The following is an 18,112-nucleotide window of genomic DNA, read 5'->3' as shown; positions in this document are numbered from 1 at the left end:
TGCGGTTGCGAGGCCAGTTGGACGTACTGCCAAATTCTCTAAAACGATGTTGGAGTCGGCTTATGGTAGAGAAATGAACATTACATTCTCTGGCAACAGCTCTGCAGTCAGCATGCCAATTACATGATCCCTCAAAACTTGAGACATCTGTGGCATTGTGTTGTATGACAAAACGGCACATTTTAAAGTGGGCTTTTATTTTCCACAACACAAGGTGTACCTGTGTAATGAGCATGCTGTTTAATCATCTTCTTGATATGCCATACCTGTCAGGTGGATGGATTATCTTGGCAAAGAAAAAATATTCACCTACAGGGATGTAAACTAATTTGTGCACACAATTTGAGAGAAATAAGCTTTTTGTATATGGAACATTTCTGGGATCTTTTATTCAGCTCATGAAACATGGGACCAACACCTTACGTATTGCATTTATATTTTTGTTCAGTATAGTTTAATTTCATAAGAGCTTCCCTCCCCCTCTCTTTCTATCTCTCTCTCTCTCTCTCTCTCTCTCTCTCTCTCTCTCTCTCTCTCTGTCCTCTCAGTTTCAACCTCAAGGCAGAAAACCAGTCGACTCAGCAGCTTTGAAGAACTTCAGAAGATGCAATGTCATTTATACCTAATGATTATGACTGAAACTAATGATAACTCCACAAGGATAATTCATAATAATTTAATTATTCCTAAAAAAATACTGCAAGCTAAATTACTAATGTAACGTCAGCTTTTTGGTACCATTCAAAATGGCTGATATACTACTGTCCTCTAGTGGTTGGAAGCTCACTGTGCGAGTCAAATAAGCAAATATCTGAGATTTGAAAGACTAAAAATACTAATATTAGTGACCGTGCCAAGGATGAGAGCACTGGCAAAAATAGCAGAGCTCCAACGGCAATGCTGACTTTATATTTTCAAATGTAATCAATCTCAATTATCTCTCTGCAGACCAAATGCTCTAACGCATAGAGATTGTATTGAACATTTAGTACACTTTGTGAAAATAATTGCTTTCTTCTTGATGAAGGTACTTACACGGAACCCAAAGCGGCTGCGCGCGTGCGCCATCGTGCGCTATCGTGCATAAATGTATTTTGTCCCCCTACACCAAACGTGATCACGACACACAGGTTAAAATATCAAAACAAACTCTGAACCAATGACATTAATTTGAGGACAGGTCGAAAAGCATTAAACATGTACGGCAATTTAGCTAGTTAACTTGCACTTGCTAGCTAATTTGTCCTATTTAGCTAGCTTGCTGTTGCTAGTAAATTTGTCCTGGGATATAAACATTGAGTTGTTATTTTACCTCAAATGCACAAGGTCCTCTACTCCGACAATTAATTCACACATAAAACAGTCAACTAAATAGTTTCTAGTCATCTCTCCTCCTTCCATGCTTTTTCATCTTTTAACTTATATGGTGATTGGCATCTACACTTTCATAGTATTACCACGACAACCGGCAAAACAGTTAGTCTATCAATCACCCATGTGGGTATAACCAATGAGAAGATGGCACGTGGGTACCTGCTTCTATAAACCAATGAGGAGACGGGAGAGGCAGAACTTGCAGCGTGATCTGCGTCAGAAATAGGAATGACTTCTATTTTAGCCCTTGGCAACACAAACGCTCGTTGGCGCGCACGAGCAGTGTGGGTGCAATAATTGAATAACATAGATTCCTACATTTATTTTGCAACGCTCGCACATGCGACGCGAGCGGTGTCGTCAGGGTATTACACTCATGAGGATTTCGATGACATCAGATAATAACATTTAAGTAAGATAGAAAACATTGAGCAAACAGATGCACTGTTTAAATGATAAATTACAATAACTATTACATTGAGATTAAAAAATGTCCCTCTTATTCAAAGTAGAAATACTTGTCATAACATGGCCTGGGGTGGATGAAGGTCAGATGACTTGTTGATAGAAAAATGTCTACTTTCTCGTAAACATTGATGGTACTTATAGGTAAAAAATACAATTTCAACAATAACCCTGGGAAGTACTGTAGGCCACTGTTTATTCAATCTGCTTTTGGGGAGTCTTCAATAAATTGAGCCTCTATCTCAAAAGATTCCATCTCGGTTGGTATACTGTATCTGTCTGCTGTTCCAAGAAATAATCAACCTCCTTGGCCAACAGCTTGAGCATTACACTAACTTTGTTCCAGACATTTCCTGAGGATTGGCAGCACACTCATCAATATTTAACCGTGTATGACTGCCTCCAAAACACACCTGAGTCTATATAACTTTGTCAACTTTTAATTAAATACATTTCCCTGAACTTGGCCAATTTAACAATTGGAAAGATAAAGTAACAACCCAATTCTAAACTTCCAGGTAGTTGATATAAATTGGTGGCGGATAAAGTGAGATACATTTGACAATTTAAATTATGATGAATAAGCCTTCTGCAAAGTTAAGTAAGTTATAATGCAATCCATTTTTTTATCTTGCGAAAAAAAAGGAACAGTGTTCCTATGGTCACTGTGATATGCTATCTTCATTCAGGTCTTTCTGTGAGAAGTACCATGTAACGGAATTCTTCGTCCTCCTCTGACGAGGATTATGAAATGTCGGACCAATGTGCAGCGTGGTATGTGTTCATGATGTTTATTTTACTGAACACTGAAAATACAAAATAACAACGTGAAATAAACGAAAACTAAAACAGAAACACTAAACAGAAAATAATCACCCACAAAACACAGGTGGGAAAAGGCTACCTAGGTATGATTCTCAATCAGAGACAACGAACGACACCTGCCTCTGATTGAGAACCATACCATACCAGGCCAAACACAAAACCACAACATAGAAAAAAGAACATAGACTACCCACCCCAACTCACGCCCTGACCAAACTAAAACAAAGACATAATAAAGGAACTAAGGTCAGAACGTGACATACCAGTAGGCCTACACATTAATACACATGGGAAAACCATGAACATTTAGTATGGAAACACACAATTCAAGTTTTTATATAATGCCCCTTGTGGATTGAAGACATGAGGCTGCTTGGCATTGTAAACTCTGACATCAACACAAGACTGTTGGTTCACAATGGGTTTGAAGTAGCCTGAGTGCCAGTCTGTTTGTGCTGTCATGCCAACTCCTTGTCACATTGTCACGCCAATGAGCAATGGGTTTGTCAAGAGCACAAACAGATCTGGGATCAGGCTAGGTATGAAGTGATACTGACTTTTAACCATTGGAATGTGGACCTTTACCGGCATAAGCAAATATCTGAAAAAGATCAAGATAGAGCATTGTGACTTCTTCTCCTTTGGAGCGTCATCCCATTTTCGCTGGAGCGATGTCCTATCTTCTGAATGATACGGTCGGCGATGGTTTGTTGTTGGCTGAAAGCATTCTTCTTCCTGGATGGACAATACACATATTCACACATATTTACAGCGTTTAAGTACTACACAGAATTACAGGTTTTCTACTCAGCGTTTAAATACTACACAGAATTACAGGTTTTCTACTCAAAGACAGCAAATATATGGTAAACAATTAAAAGGGCATAAATACACTGTCAAAATTGTGTAAATGGACAAAGATCGGCAAATGTTATCAACAAATGTAATCAACAATATTTTATTGCCAATTCCTCACACTCAGTAGTTATTACGGTTGATTGTCTGTATCACTGACAAAGAAAGGAGGAGGATTGGGTGTTAATTAAGACCTTAATTACTAACATATTCCAGACTATTCAGGTAGTCTAGCAGTTAAGTCACTCTGGTTAAGAACATCTGCAAACAATATTCACTTGTGGTGTACAAATCATGACTTTATGAGATATACCTTTTTCTTTTTTTTTTACTTTGACCTCAACAACTAGGGAGAACAGTTCCTGTATGTTTGGCCTCATGATTGGACGGCAGTGTAGGTTGGCAAGGTTAGGGAATCCAAAGGATGATGAGTGTAGAGGGAGACTGGTGCCTCAGCAGCACTCACCCATGCACAGAATCTTCTGCATAGCGGAGAAGATCTTGATCACCGTCTCTGGCTGTCTGTTAGAACCCAGCTCACTGATGATCATCAACTTCTTTATCTCTGCAACAAAGAAATGAAACACACATTGTCTATGTTTGTATTAGCTTGTGCAATATCTGTTAGATGCTATACCTAAGAATAATGATAAAATTATGTTCTGTTTTCGAATACTGCTGCAGTCTGGGTATTACGCATAAGGCGCCTGCCTAGGGACTTTCTCCTGTCCCAGCTGTAGGCACACTGGGAGCAGTGACATCCAAGTGATAAAACATCACAAAAGTGTGTGGTGATGCCCAACTCGCCGCAGAAAAAACATCTCCTATAGTCAACCTTTTAAACCAGGGCTTCACAATCTTGGTCCTGCGGCCCCCGCTGGGCGCAAGTCTTAGTCTTAGTACTATACAGCTGATTCAAATAATCAAAGCCTGATGATGAGTTGGCTATTTGAACTAGCCGTGGAGTGGTAGTGATAGGGCAAAAACCAAAACTTGCACCCAGGGGGGGGGGGGGGGGGGGGCCAGGGCCGAGTTTGGGAAACCTGCTTTAAACAACGCTCAAGACGCTGCCAGACCGTTGGTGGAGTGGGAACACACACCGCTAGGTAACCCTTGCCCCTTGCTGATATATGCCAGAGGGATAGCCTCCACTATCCAGTGGGAGAGACGATGCTTAAAGAGCACCCTGCCAGGAGCTGGATTAGCGAAACAGACAAAAGGATGGTTACATAACTGGATAATCCGTTCAATATACGTTATTAAATCTTGCACCAGACACAGGGCATGTCACCTCTGTTGCTCTTCAGAAGCAAAAGGAGAAGCAAAAGGAGAAGCAAAAGGAGGAGGCGAAAAGATAAATACCTCAAAAGCGAAGGGCCTGAAGGACATAGCCATGAATTTCAGGGTGAAAGACGAATATGGACACAACTTCACCTTAGTCACTCAGGGGCGAACTGAGCACAGGAAGGGTGTACAGGTAGGATCCAACACGTTTAGCCAAGGGCAAAGCAATGCGCAGGGAGGTTTAACGGGTAGGTTTAGTAGGAGAGGATCTTCAGATCTACCGACTCCACCTCCTCCAGAGGCTCAAAGTGGGCCTCCAAAACCAAAATCTCTGGCCGGCCTCGCTTGCTAAACCTGCGCAACGGGAGTTGCGAAGGATTCCTGCCTAAAAGCCCTCCAGGCGCTCCCTCTCCAATGTGAGCTAAATCAGAATCACTGGTGTTAACACATAAAGGAGGGTTTGAGGCCATTGGTTTCCCGCCAGAGCGGGCACTCTGGTCCCTCATCGAGAAATATATACGACACTGCAATTTTTCTCGCAATGCAATAAAGATCTATGTTTGCCCCCCAAAAAATGTCCCATACCTGGGTGTAGTCTCCACTCCTGAGAGAGAGGGTCCCACCTGGATTAAATATCTGCACCCGAGTTGAGTCAACTGGGGACATGTGTAGCCCAAAGCGAGAGCATGTGCGCACTGCTCCCCAGCAATAGGGAGCTAGCCGAGGTTAGGAGGGAGCAAGACGAAGTATCCAAATACCCATACTACCCATGCAACAAAAAAAAGTTTTATAGTATGTGACATTTCGAAAATGTAGTATACATTAAATGCCATGACGTCATACTAATCTAATTTCGGCTTTGACAACAGCGGATCAATTAGATATGGGGATGTGCTAGCGGAATTAACCAATAACGCGAAACAACGCAATTGCGCATAACGCATTCTCAGTATGAAGAAATGTGCTGAACAAAAATACAAAAGCAACATGTAACAATTTCAGAAATGTTATTGTGTTACAGTTCATATAAGACAATTTGAATTAATTAATTAGGAGTGGTATACAGATATGCATCTGCTGGTCATAAACTCAACAAAAATAGAAACGTCCTTGCACTGTCAACTGCGTTTATTTTCAGCAAACTTAACGTGTAAATATTTGTATGAGCATAACAAGATTCAACAACTGAGACAAAAACTTAACAAGTTTCACAGATATGTGACTAACATAAATGGAATAATGTGTCAAGGAACAAAGGGGGTCAAAATCAAAAATAACAGTCAGTATCTGGTGTGGCCCCCAGCTGCATTAAGTACTGCAGTGCATCTCCTCCTCATGGACTGCACCAGATTTGCCAGTTCTTGCTGTGAGATGTTACCCCACTCTTCCACCAAGGCACCTGCAAGTTCCCGGACACTTCTGGGGGGAATGGTCCTAGCATTCACCCTCCGATCCAACAGGTCCCAGACGTGCTCAATGGGATTGAGATCCGGGCTCTTCGCTGGCCATGGCAGAACACTGACATTCCTGTCTGGCAGGAAATCATGCCCAGAACGAGCAGTATGGCTGGAGGGCAATGTCATGCTGGAGGGTCATGTCAGGATGAGCCTGCAGGAAGGGTACCACATGAGAGAGGAGGATGTCTTCACTGTAACACACAGCGTTGAGATTTCCTGCAATGACAACAAGCTCAATCCGATGATGCTGTGACACCATATTAGTTAAAGCAACTCAATAGTCAACATAGCTTATATAACTAAAGCATTAGTAAACCCGCTACAATCCTGCAGTACAGTTTAGTAGGCAGTTTAACTGTTACACCGGCAGGCCCTGGTGGCATTACATTTGTAAAACCTTGACTTGGAGAGTTCAAGTGTTGGATAGTCATAGCCAGCTAGCTAACATAGCATCCCTCTGTTTGAGGCGGGTGTTTGAGTAGGCTAAACTAGCTAGCTGCATTTGCTAGCTAAGTAAGTGAAACAAATGCAAGAAATATAGCTAGCTCTCTCTCTCTCCCTCTTGCTCTTCCTTCATTTTTGAAGAAATTAATCTGTTCAAAACTGTTCAACTATTGTCTTTCTCTTGGAGTCAACAACTCATCACATGATATGCAGTGCTAGCTAGCTGTAGTTTATGCTTTCAGTACTAGATTCATTCTCTGATCCTTTGATTGGAGGGACAACATGTCAGTTCATGTCAGTTCATTCTGCAAGAGCTCTGATAGGTTGGAGGATGTCCTCTGGAAGTTGTCATAATTACTGTGGAAGTCTACGGAAGAGGGTGAGAACCATGAACCTCCTAGGCTTTGTATTGAAGTCAATGTACCCAGAGCAGGATGGAAGCTAGCTGTCCTCTGGCTAAACCATGGTGCTACCCTACAGAGTGCTGTTGAGGCTACTTTAGACCTGTAAAACAGTGTGTTTTAATAAATTATTTGGTGACATGTGAATGTATTTTGTACAGTTTTACCTAAAAAGGATCATATTTTTTATGTTTCACTATATTTATTTTAATGTAAATCACTGAGGAGGATGGTCCTCCCCTTCCTCCTCTGAGGAGTCTCCACTGTCATAACCCCACCGCCACCATTCACAACGTTGACATCAGCAAACCGCTCACCCACATGACACTCACCCACATGATGCCCGCTAGGTCTGCAGTTGTGAGACCGGTTGGACGTACTGCCAAATTCTGTAAAACAACGTTGGCGGCTGCTCATGGTGAAGAAATTAACATCCAATTCACTGGTGATAGCTCTGGACATTCCTGCAGTCAGCATGCCAATTGCACGCTCCCTCAACTTGACACATCTTTGGCATTGTGTTGTGTTACAAAAATTAACATTTTAGACAACTAAGCTAGGCTATTTAATTGGGAAGATGCAGTGGTGTTCAAATGTAGGCTAAGTAGTTTTTGTTCTCCGTAAAATGATCACAAGTATTGCATCACAGGCTACATGTTTGGTTTTTTTTAACCCAAAATGGATTACTGTTTTCTCATTAAAAAGTGTTTATTGTTTTATTGGCCTTAGTCAGAGCTTTTAAACTAAATACTAAACCATCTTTTGATTTCTGATTGTGTCGGTACCGGGGACTCGGAATGTGTCGGTACGGGGGACTCGGGATGTGGCTATGTTATTGATGTCATGTTAATCAGGTCTTTTTATTTGAACATATGGATTGTTTTAGTTTTTTAGGCTAGAATACCTAGCTATTTTATTATTGAATGTATGGCTCAAGCCTTAGCAGTAACTCTGATCAAATTCCTAATGTTCAGTGCTTTAGTTTATTATGTTGCTGTCAATTGTATAGAATTTGTGATGTAACCAACTGTCCATGTTTTTCAGTGCAATATGCTTTTAATTTGAACATTTGAAAAGTTTTGGTCTGTGTACTAGGTTATCTGATTTATTTTGTACTGTATATGTTACAGCACTTTGGTTTCACTAATAAATATGTTTAAATGGAAGCAAATTATCTGTTTCTGTTTCAGTTCTTTTTAAATAGGATGGATGGGCTAGATGGTCTAAGGCCGTTATTCTGAACTGGGGGGGTCGCAACCCACATAGGTGTCGCGGGAGGATTTTAAGGGGTTGAGGGACTTGTGCATGAAAAATCAAATCAAATCAATATTATTTTGAAAGGTAACCGTAGCACCGATACTATATTTTGAAAGGATACCGCAAGTACCCCTTATTGTTGTTGACTTTCCACGTGCAGTGCGTCGGCAGTTGTGAAATGTCTAGCTAAATTCGGACAGAGGGTTTTCGCGCTGCACTTTGACCAATACAATAACGGGCGTAAGAATTAAGAATTCCTAATGATAGTTGTTTTTTCAATTTTAAACAGGTATGTGTTACAGTTCATTAACATAATTGGACTGGTATGTGTTACAGTTCATTAACATTATTGGACTGGTATGTGTTACTGTTCATTAACATTATTGGACTGGGATGTGTTACTGTTTATTAACATTATTGGACTGGTATGTGTTACTGTTCATTAACATAATTGGACTGGTATGTGTTACAGTTCATTAACATTATTGGACTGGTATGTGTTACTGTTCATTAACATTATTGGACTGGGATGTGTTACTGTTTATTAACATTATTGGACTGGTATGTGTTACTGTTCATTAACATAATTGGACTGGTATGTGTTACTGTTCATTAACATTATTGGGCTGGTTTTGATTTCATGTTCTGAGTCTGATAATTTATTACACCCCACTCCTGAACTGGTCGCCTAATTTAATGGCTTCTTCTCTTGAATTGATAATAAATGTTTTCTCAGTGAATTTTTTTAAACCTTTATTTAACTAGGAAAGTCAGTAAAGAAAAATTCTTATTTACAATGACGGCCTAGGAACAGTGGTTTAACTGCCTTATTCAGGGGTAGAATGACAGATGTTTACCTTGTGAGCTCAGGGATTTGATCTTATAACATTTTGGTTACTAATCCAATGCCACCCCAGGTGACATGGCTGTGTAATGACTTCATTAACACCATAATTGAGACAGAGTCTATTTTGCAAGTGAAACCTGCCCAAGAAGGCAACTGCAATACAACATTATAAAATGTAATCAACAATAGTCCATAATATTGGGTCGTCAAATTTGGGTTTGACGACCCAAATTTGGGTCCCCATGCAAAACCAGTTGAGAGCCACTGGTCTACGGTATAGGGCCAATGTGATAGTCTGCCTATAACCATCCTGAGTAGGCCTAAAACTCCATTCCTATTCTATTTAATGTTCAAAGAAATTAAACAAATTAGAAATTAGCTACTATAAGTCTGGTTAATACGATGCATGTCTGTTGAATTTGGAAAAATACACCCACACTCAGCCCCGGCCCACCTACTCAGACATCAGGAGCCTGTCGTTGAAATTCAACACTAAGGACTCAAAGTCAAAGTAAACGAAGCAATCTTTATTTAACATGCAGAGAGGTTCACAAACTCAGTACAAGCATGATGAAAACTCGGAAAGGGGGCGTTCCCTATCAGTCCTTTTATACTGCTACACAAACAAGTTATAAGCATGATTTACATTATTCATTATTGACGTTGGTTCCTGCATGTGACTGACTGATACCTCACAAGGCTTCTTCCCTCAAAGCTGAGACCTTGTATCACTTATCTAGTCCCAAAACAATATTCTGGGCATAATGCCAAATTGCTTGGGAGTGCTATTGTGGTTTCCTCCTTTGTGCAAGCAATCAGTCACTCACATGAACCCAACCAAGACAAGTTATTACAAAAGCGTCTGTCGTGATACATCTCAACCCATGGGAGCCCCCTCACAATAGAAGAGGGTCCCATCGATGGGCCATGGCCCACACAAAGCAACCGGCTTAGGCTGCGCGATGAGTCAAGGTGAGTGGCTAGCCCTCAGTGCTGGAAGGGCCGCATCAACATTAGCCCCAGGGAACGACTTCTATCACAGAAGCCATCACCCCCAGTAGGAGTAGGCACTGTTGAAAACACATTGTGTGACCAAGACGAAATTTGGCTAAGCAGAGCCGGAACCCGAACACTCTCCATATGGATAAAAAAGCTTTATAAGCGAGTGTCTAGCTCGAGACCCAGAAGCGGAATGCGCTGAGTTGTTGCGTGTATCCCAAAGTCACTGTTCGCATAATCCAGGGCCACACTGCGCATGCGCGCCATTGGTCGGAGCGGAGCGTGAGCCTCCCATGTAATGCCATCTGAAGAGGCGGTACGCCACCTTGTGGATAGAGAGATTGGAAATGGAAAAATAACCATCATTCTTGACAACCGTGGAGAAGCGACACTTTTCATCTTGGAAAAACTGTGTTTATGTGCCACCTGGGGGTACTGTTGTAACAACTAGCCTGTTGTCACAATGTTATCATGGAGGTTACCCTACTGACCAGCCATAGGCAGCCTACTGGCGACAAAGTGCCTTGTAACCTAGCTGGGAATGGGACAGACAGATCTGAAAAATAGACCCCTTCTGTGGTAACAGACAGGGGCAATTCGTAATCAACTCTAATTCCAAGGAATAAAAAGCGCAGAGCTGGAGGAAGACAGCTCATTTCGGGGTTCATATGAACCACAGAGACTGTGTATGGGAAAACAACAGGGTCGTGTCCAACCCTGCTAGTTCCCTCGACTCTGCTACCGACGACAAATCGCCTACAGGGTCCATAACCTGTATCACTAGACACCTACTTTATAGGGATTGGTGAGCTACAGGCAGGAATCAGAAATGTATCCCAGTAATGCGCCACCTATGGGGAGGGTTCCCCTGTGGACAGAGAGTGAATGGCCCAATGTATTACTCATACCCTGGGAAGATTGACAATGTGAACACCACGGAATGCATCCAATGACCCAAACCATCTCCGCTACCCGCAACTCAGACTCAGCTGTGGTATGGGCATCCAGGAGAGATAGTCGGAATCGGAACCACCAAGCCCCAAAAGAATGCCACACAATTGCCAACAGAACCTGTGCCGTGGATTAGTAGGGGAACAATGCCAGCTGTCCGCTAGTCTCACAAAGTGATTCGACCAAGGGCACCGAGCCGAGACATACAAGACAACAATTTTAATTAATTGGGGCATTGCCGCGAACCTGAACCTGGTTAGCCTTCATTGTTTCGGTCGCATTGGCCATCTTACTTTTTGGTATAGCCAGGCCAAGACATTCTAAGAATAACAAATTGTTTGTGATACGGAAACTTATGAGAGCCATACAAACTTCCGTACACAACATTCAGGCGGTGAGCACGCTCTACCACTCTTAGGGATAGTTTAGTTGGCGCCATGTTTGACAGTCTTGCGTTCCAATTGTTTATTTTAGTGGCGTGAATCGTTCCTGTTCACAACAAGATGAAGAGAGGAATAATTTAAGGAATGAATCCAAGCCTGTCAGGCGTGATTGTAGATCCTTTAACTGAAGTTGCGAGAGTGTGACTTCCCATAGTATGATGTACTGACGTTGACTGGTGGAAAGGGAATCGCCACCGTGATAAGACACTGTAATAAATGTAACACTTACAGAGTGACATTTTAGTGCAGTAAATACTGTAAACCTCATTTGATTTTGAATTTTAGGGGAAAAATATATATATAAAAAATATTTGCATAAATGTTGAATTTGGCTTTTACAACTATAGCCCATAGAAACATATTGAATCATTTACCATGTTCTACATTGTACAATAATAGTGAAGACATCAAAACTCTGATGTCTGAAACTCTGAAAAAAAGACATGGAATCATGCAGTAAAAAAGAAAGTGTTTTGTAACGGTTTTCTTGTGTCGAAGGAGAGGTGGACCAAAACGCAGCGTGGTTATTATTCATGGTTCTTTAATAAAGAAACTATACATGAATAGACTAACAAAACAAGAAATGTGAAAAACCTAAACAGTCCTATCTGGTGCAAACACAGAGACAGGAACAATCACCCACAAACCCCAACACCAAACAGGCTACCTAAATATGGTTCCCAATCAGAGACAATGACTAACACCTGCCTCTGATTGAGAACCATATCAGGCCAAACATAGAACTAGACAAACTAGACACACAACATAGAATGCCCACTCAGATCACACCCTGACCAAACAAAACATAGAAGCATACAAAGCAAACTATGGTCAGGGTGTGACAGTGTTAAACAAATCAACATATATTTTAGATTCTTAGTAGCAACCCTTTGCCTTGATGACAATTTTGCACACTCTTAGCATTCTCTCAACCAGCTTCACCTGGAGTGTTTTTCCAACACTCTTGAAGGAGTTCCAACATATTCTGAGCACTTGGCTGCTTTTCCTTCACTCTGCGGTCCAACTCATCCCAAACCATCTCAATTGGGTTAAGGTCGGGTGATTGTGGAGGCAAAGTCATCTGATGCAGCACTCCATCACTCTCCTTCTTGGTCAAATAGCCCTTACACAGCCTGGAGGTGTGTTTGATGATTGTTCTGTTGAAAAACAAATGATAGTCCCACTAAGCACAAACCCGATGGGATGGTGTATTGCTGCAGAATGCTGTGGTAGCCATGTTGGTTAAGTTTGCCTTGAATTCTAATATCAGGTATCAAGGCAAGACCCAAGTGCAGACTGTGTGAAGTAGCAATGTTTGTTGTAACAACAGGGGCAGGCAAACGACAGGTCAAGGCAGGCAGGGGTCGATAATCCAGAGTAGAAGCAAAGGTACAGGACAGCAGTCAGGCTCAGGGTCAAGGACAGGCAGAGTGGTCAGGCGGCGGGTACAGGGTCAGGACAGGCAAGGGTCAAAAATCAGGAGGACAAGAAAAAGAGAAGCTTGGAAAAGACAGAAGCTGACAGGACAAACACTGGTAAGCTTTACAAACAAGACAAACTGGCACAGACAGACAGAAAACACAGGTATAAATACCCAAAGGATAAGTAGGGAAGATGGGCAACACCTGGAGGGGGTGGAGACAAGCACAAGGACAGGTGAAACGGATATGGGTGTGACATCTAAATAAATCACAGACAGTGTCACCGGAAAAACACCCCACGCCATCACACCTCCTCCTCCATGCTTCACGGTAGAAATCACACATGCCGAGATCATCCGTTCACCTACTCTGAATCTCACAACGACACACCAGTTGGAACCAAAAATATCAAATTTGGACTCATCAGTCCAAAGGACAGATTTCCACTGGTCTGATGCTCGTGCTCGTATTTCTTGGCCCAAGCAAGTCTCTTCTTCTTATTGGTCTTATTGGTCTCTTAGTAGTGGTTTCTTCTCTTAACTTCCGGCGCCGACAGAGATGGCCGCCTCGCTTCGCGTTCCTAGGAAACTATGCAGTTTTTTGTTTTTTTACGTGTTATTTCTTACATTAGTACCCCAGGTCATCTTAGGTTTCATCACATACAGTCGAGAAGAACTACTGAATATAAGATCAGCGTCAACTCACCATCAGTATGACCAAGAATACGCTTTTCGCGACGCGGATCCTGTGCTCTGCCTTACAAACAGGACAACGGAGTGGATCCCATGCAGCGACCCAAAAAAACGACTCCGAAAAAGAGGGAAACGAGGCGGTCTTCTGGTCAGACTCCGGAGACGGGCACATCGTGCACCACTCCCTAGCATTCTTCTTGCCAATGTCCAGTCTCTTGACAACAAGGTTGATGAAATCCGAGCAAGGGTAGCATTCCAGAGGGACATCAGAGACTGTAACGTTCTTTGCTTCACGGAAACGTGGCTTACTGGAGAGACGCTATCCGAAGCGGTGCAGCCAACAGGTTTCTCCACGCATAGCGCAGACAGGAAAAAACATCTTTCTGGTAAAAAGAGGGGCGGGGGCGTATGCCTTATGACTAACGTGACATGGTGTGATGAAAGAAACATACAGGAACTCAAATCCTTCTGTTCACCTGATTTAGAATTCCTCACAATCAAATGTAGACCGCATTATCTACCAAGAGAATTCTCTTCGATTATAATCACAGCCGTATATATCCCCCCCCAAGCAGACACATCGTTGGCTCTGAATTAACTTTATTTGACTCTTTGCAAACTGGAAACCATTTATCCGGAGGCTGCATTCATTGTAGCTGGGGATTTTAACAAGGCTAATCTGAAAACAAGACTCCCCAAATTTTATCAGCATATCGATTGCGCAACCAGGGGTGGAAAGACCTTGGATCATTGTTACTCTAACTTCCGCGACGCATATAAGGCCCTGCCCCGCCCCCCTTTCGGAAAAGCTGACCATGACTCCATTTTGTTGATCCCTGCCTACAGACTGAAACTAAAACAAGAGGCTCCCACGCTGAGGTCTGTCCAACGCTGGTCCGACCAAGCTGACTCCACACTCCAAGACTGCTTCCATCACGTGGACTGGGACATGTTTCGTATTGCGTCAGACAACAACATTGACGAATACGCTGATTCGGTGTGCGAGTTCATTAGAACGTGCGTTGAAGATGTCGTTCCCATAGCAACGATTAAAACATTCCCTAACCAGAAACCGTGGATTGATGGCAGCATTCGTGTGAAACTGAAAGCGCGAACCACTGCTTTTAATCAGGGCAAGGTGTCTGGTAACATGACCGAATACAAACAGTGCAGCTATTCCCTCCGCAAGGCTATCAAACAAGCTAAGCGTCAGTACAGAGACAAAGTAGAATCTCAATTCAACGGCTCAGACACAAGAGGCATGTGGCAGGGTCTACAGTCAATCACGGACTACAGGAAGAAATCCAGCCCAGTCACGGACCAGGATGTCCTGCTCCCAGGCAGACTAAATAACTTTTTGGCCCGCTTTGAGGACAATACAGTGCCACTGACACGGCCTGCAACGAAAACTTGCGGTCTCTCCTTCACTGCAGCCGAGGTGAGTAAGACATTTAAACGTGTTAACCCTCGCAAGGCTGCAGGCCCAGACGGCATCCCCAGCCGCGCCCTCAGAGCATGCGCAGACCAGCTGGCCGGTGTGTTTACGGACATATTCAATCAATCCCTATACCAGTCTGCTGTTCCCACATGCTTCAAGAGGGCCACCATTGTTCCTGTTCCCAAGAAAGCTAAGGTAACTGAGCTAAACGACTACCGCCCCGTAGCACTCACTTCCGTCATCATGAAGTGCTTTGAGAGACTAGTCAAGGACCATATCACCTCCACCCTACCTGACACCCTAGACCCACTCCAATTTGCTTACCGCCCAAATAGGTCCACAGACGATGCAATCTCAACCACACTGCACACTGCCCTAACCCATCTGGACAAGAGGAATACCTATGTGAGAATGCTGTTCATTGACTACAGTTCGGCATTCAACACCATAGTACCCTCCAAGCTCGTCATCAAGCTCGAGACCCTGGGTCTCGACCCCGCCCTGTGCAACTGGGTACTGGACTTCCTGACGGGCCGCCCCCAGGTGGTGAGGGTAGGCAACAACATCTCCTCCCCGCTGATCCTCAACACTGGGGCCCCACAAGGGTGCGTTCTGAGCCCTCTCCTGTACTCCCTGTTCACCCACGACTGCGTGGCCACGCACGCCTCCAACTCAATCATCAAGTTTGCGGACGACACAACAGTGGTAGGCTTGATTACCAACAACGACGAGACGGCCTACAGGGAGGAGGTGAGGGCCCTCGGAGTGTGGTGTCAGGAAAATAACCTCACACTCAACGTCAACAAAACTAAGGAGATGATTGTGGACTTCAGGAAACAGCAGAGGGAACACCCCCCTATCCACATCGATGGAACAGTAGTGGAGAGGGTAGCAAGTTTTAAGTTCCTCGGCATACACATCACAGACAAACTGAATTGGTCCACTCACACAGACAGCATTGTGAAGAAGGCGCAGCAGCGCCTCTTCAACCTCAGGAGGCTGAAGAAATTCGGCTTGTCACCAAAAGCACTCACAAACTTCTACAGATGCACAATCGAGAGCATCCTGGCGGGCTGTATCACCGCCTGGTACGGCAACTGCTCCGCCCTCAACCGTAAGGCTCTCCAGAGGGTAGTGAGGTCTGCACAACGCATCACCGGGGGCAAACTACCTGCCCTCCAGGACACATACACCACCCGATGTCACAGGAAGGCCATAAAGATCATTAAGGACATCAACCACCCGAGCCACTGCCTGTTCACCCCGCTATCATCCAGAAGGCGAGGTCAGTACAGGTGCATCAAAGCTGGGACCGAGAGACTGAAAAACAGCTTCTATCTCAAGGCTATCAGACTGTTAAACAGCCACCACTAACATTGAGTGGCTGCTGCCAACACACTGACACTGACTCAACTCCAGCCACTTTAATAATGGGAATTGATGGGAAATGATGTAAATATATCACTAGCCACTTTAACCAATGCTACCTTATATAATGTTACTCACCCTACATTATTCATCTCATAGGCATGCGTATATACTGTACTCTATATCATCGACTGTATCCTTATGTAATACATGTATCACTAGCCACTTTAACTATGCCACTTTGTTTACATACTCATCTCATATGTATATACTGTACTCGATACAATCTACTGTATCTGCCTATGCTGCTCTGTACCATCACTCATTCATATATCCTTATGTACATATTCTTTATCCCCTCACACTGTGTACAAGACAGTAGTTTTGGAATTGCTAGTTAGATTACTTGTTGGTTATTACTGCATTGTCGGAACTAGAAGCACAAGCATTTCGCTACACTCGCATTAACATCTGCTAACCATGTGTATGTGACAAATAAAATTTGATTTGATTTGATTTGATTTTCAGCAATTCGACCATGAAGGCCTGATTCACGTGGTCTCCTCTGAACAGTTGATGCTGAGATGTGTCTGCATTTATTTGGGCAGCAATTTCTGAGGCTGGTACCTCAAATGAACTTATCCTATGCAGCAGAGATAACTCTGGGTCTTCCTTTCCTGTGGCATTCTTCATAGCACTTGATGGTTTTTGCGACTGCACTTGAAGAAACTTTCAAAGTTCTTTACATTTTCCAGATTGAATGACCTTCATGTCTTAATAAAGTAATGATGGACTGTTGTTTCTCTTTGCTTTTTTGAGCTGTTTTTGCCATAATATGGACTCTGTCTTTTACCAAATAGGGCTGTCTTCTGTATACCACCCATACCTTGTCACGGCAAAACTGATTGGCTCAAACGCATTAAGAAGGAAAGAAATTCCACAAATTAACTTTAACTTCTTATGGCTGCAGGGGCAGTATTGAGTAGCTTGGATGAAAGGTGCCCAGAGTAAACGGCCCGCTCCTCAGTCCCTGTTACGAATATAAGCATATTATTATTAGCATTGAATAGAAAACACTCTGAAGTTTCTAAAACTGTTTGAATGATGTCTGTGAGTATAACATAACTCATATGGCAGGCAAAAACCTGAGGAGAAATCAAAACAGGAAGTGAGAAATCTGAGGTTGGTAGGTTTTCAACACAGTTCCCATTGAAATCCCCTTGAGATATGAATTAAGTTGCACTTCCTAGGGCTTCCACTAGATGTCAACCGTCTATATAAATATGAATGAGGCTTCTACTGTGTTGTGGGACTGAATAAGAACAGAATGAACAGGTGTCTGGCAGTCAGCCATTTTCTGGTCATGCGCATTCCAGATGATATCCACTTGCATTCCGTTGCTCCTCAAGACACAAAAGAATTCTCCGGTTGGAACTTTATTGAAGATATATGATAAAAACATCCTAATGATTGATTCTGTACTTAGTTTTAAACGTTTCTTCAACCTGGGTTTATAACTTTTTAAAGTTTTTGTCCGAAGTAACGCTCGACCAGAACGAGCGTTTGGATATGTATACCAAACACGCAAACA

At 43.0% G+C, this 18,112-nt stretch overlaps 1 long non-coding RNA gene across 1 annotated transcript; it reads right to left on the bottom strand.

The window, feature by feature from the left end:
• Positions 1–2,618: 2,618 nt before the first annotated feature.
• LOC118938913 lies at positions 2,619–4,096 on the bottom strand. Its single transcript, XR_005036308.1, has 2 exons — positions 3,986–4,096; positions 2,619–3,399 (listed from the first exon to the last, which is right to left on the bottom strand). It is a non-coding gene; the product is annotated as an uncharacterized LOC118938913 (long non-coding RNA).
• Positions 4,097–18,112: the final 14,016 nt, after the last annotated feature.

This window comes from Oncorhynchus mykiss, chromosome 15 (genome assembly GCF_013265735.2).
Source record: "Oncorhynchus mykiss isolate Arlee chromosome 15, USDA_OmykA_1.1, whole genome shotgun sequence".
Taxonomy (NCBI): Eukaryota; Metazoa; Chordata; class Actinopteri; order Salmoniformes; family Salmonidae; genus Oncorhynchus; species Oncorhynchus mykiss.
This window is presented reverse-complemented; position numbering and strand designations above follow the sequence as displayed.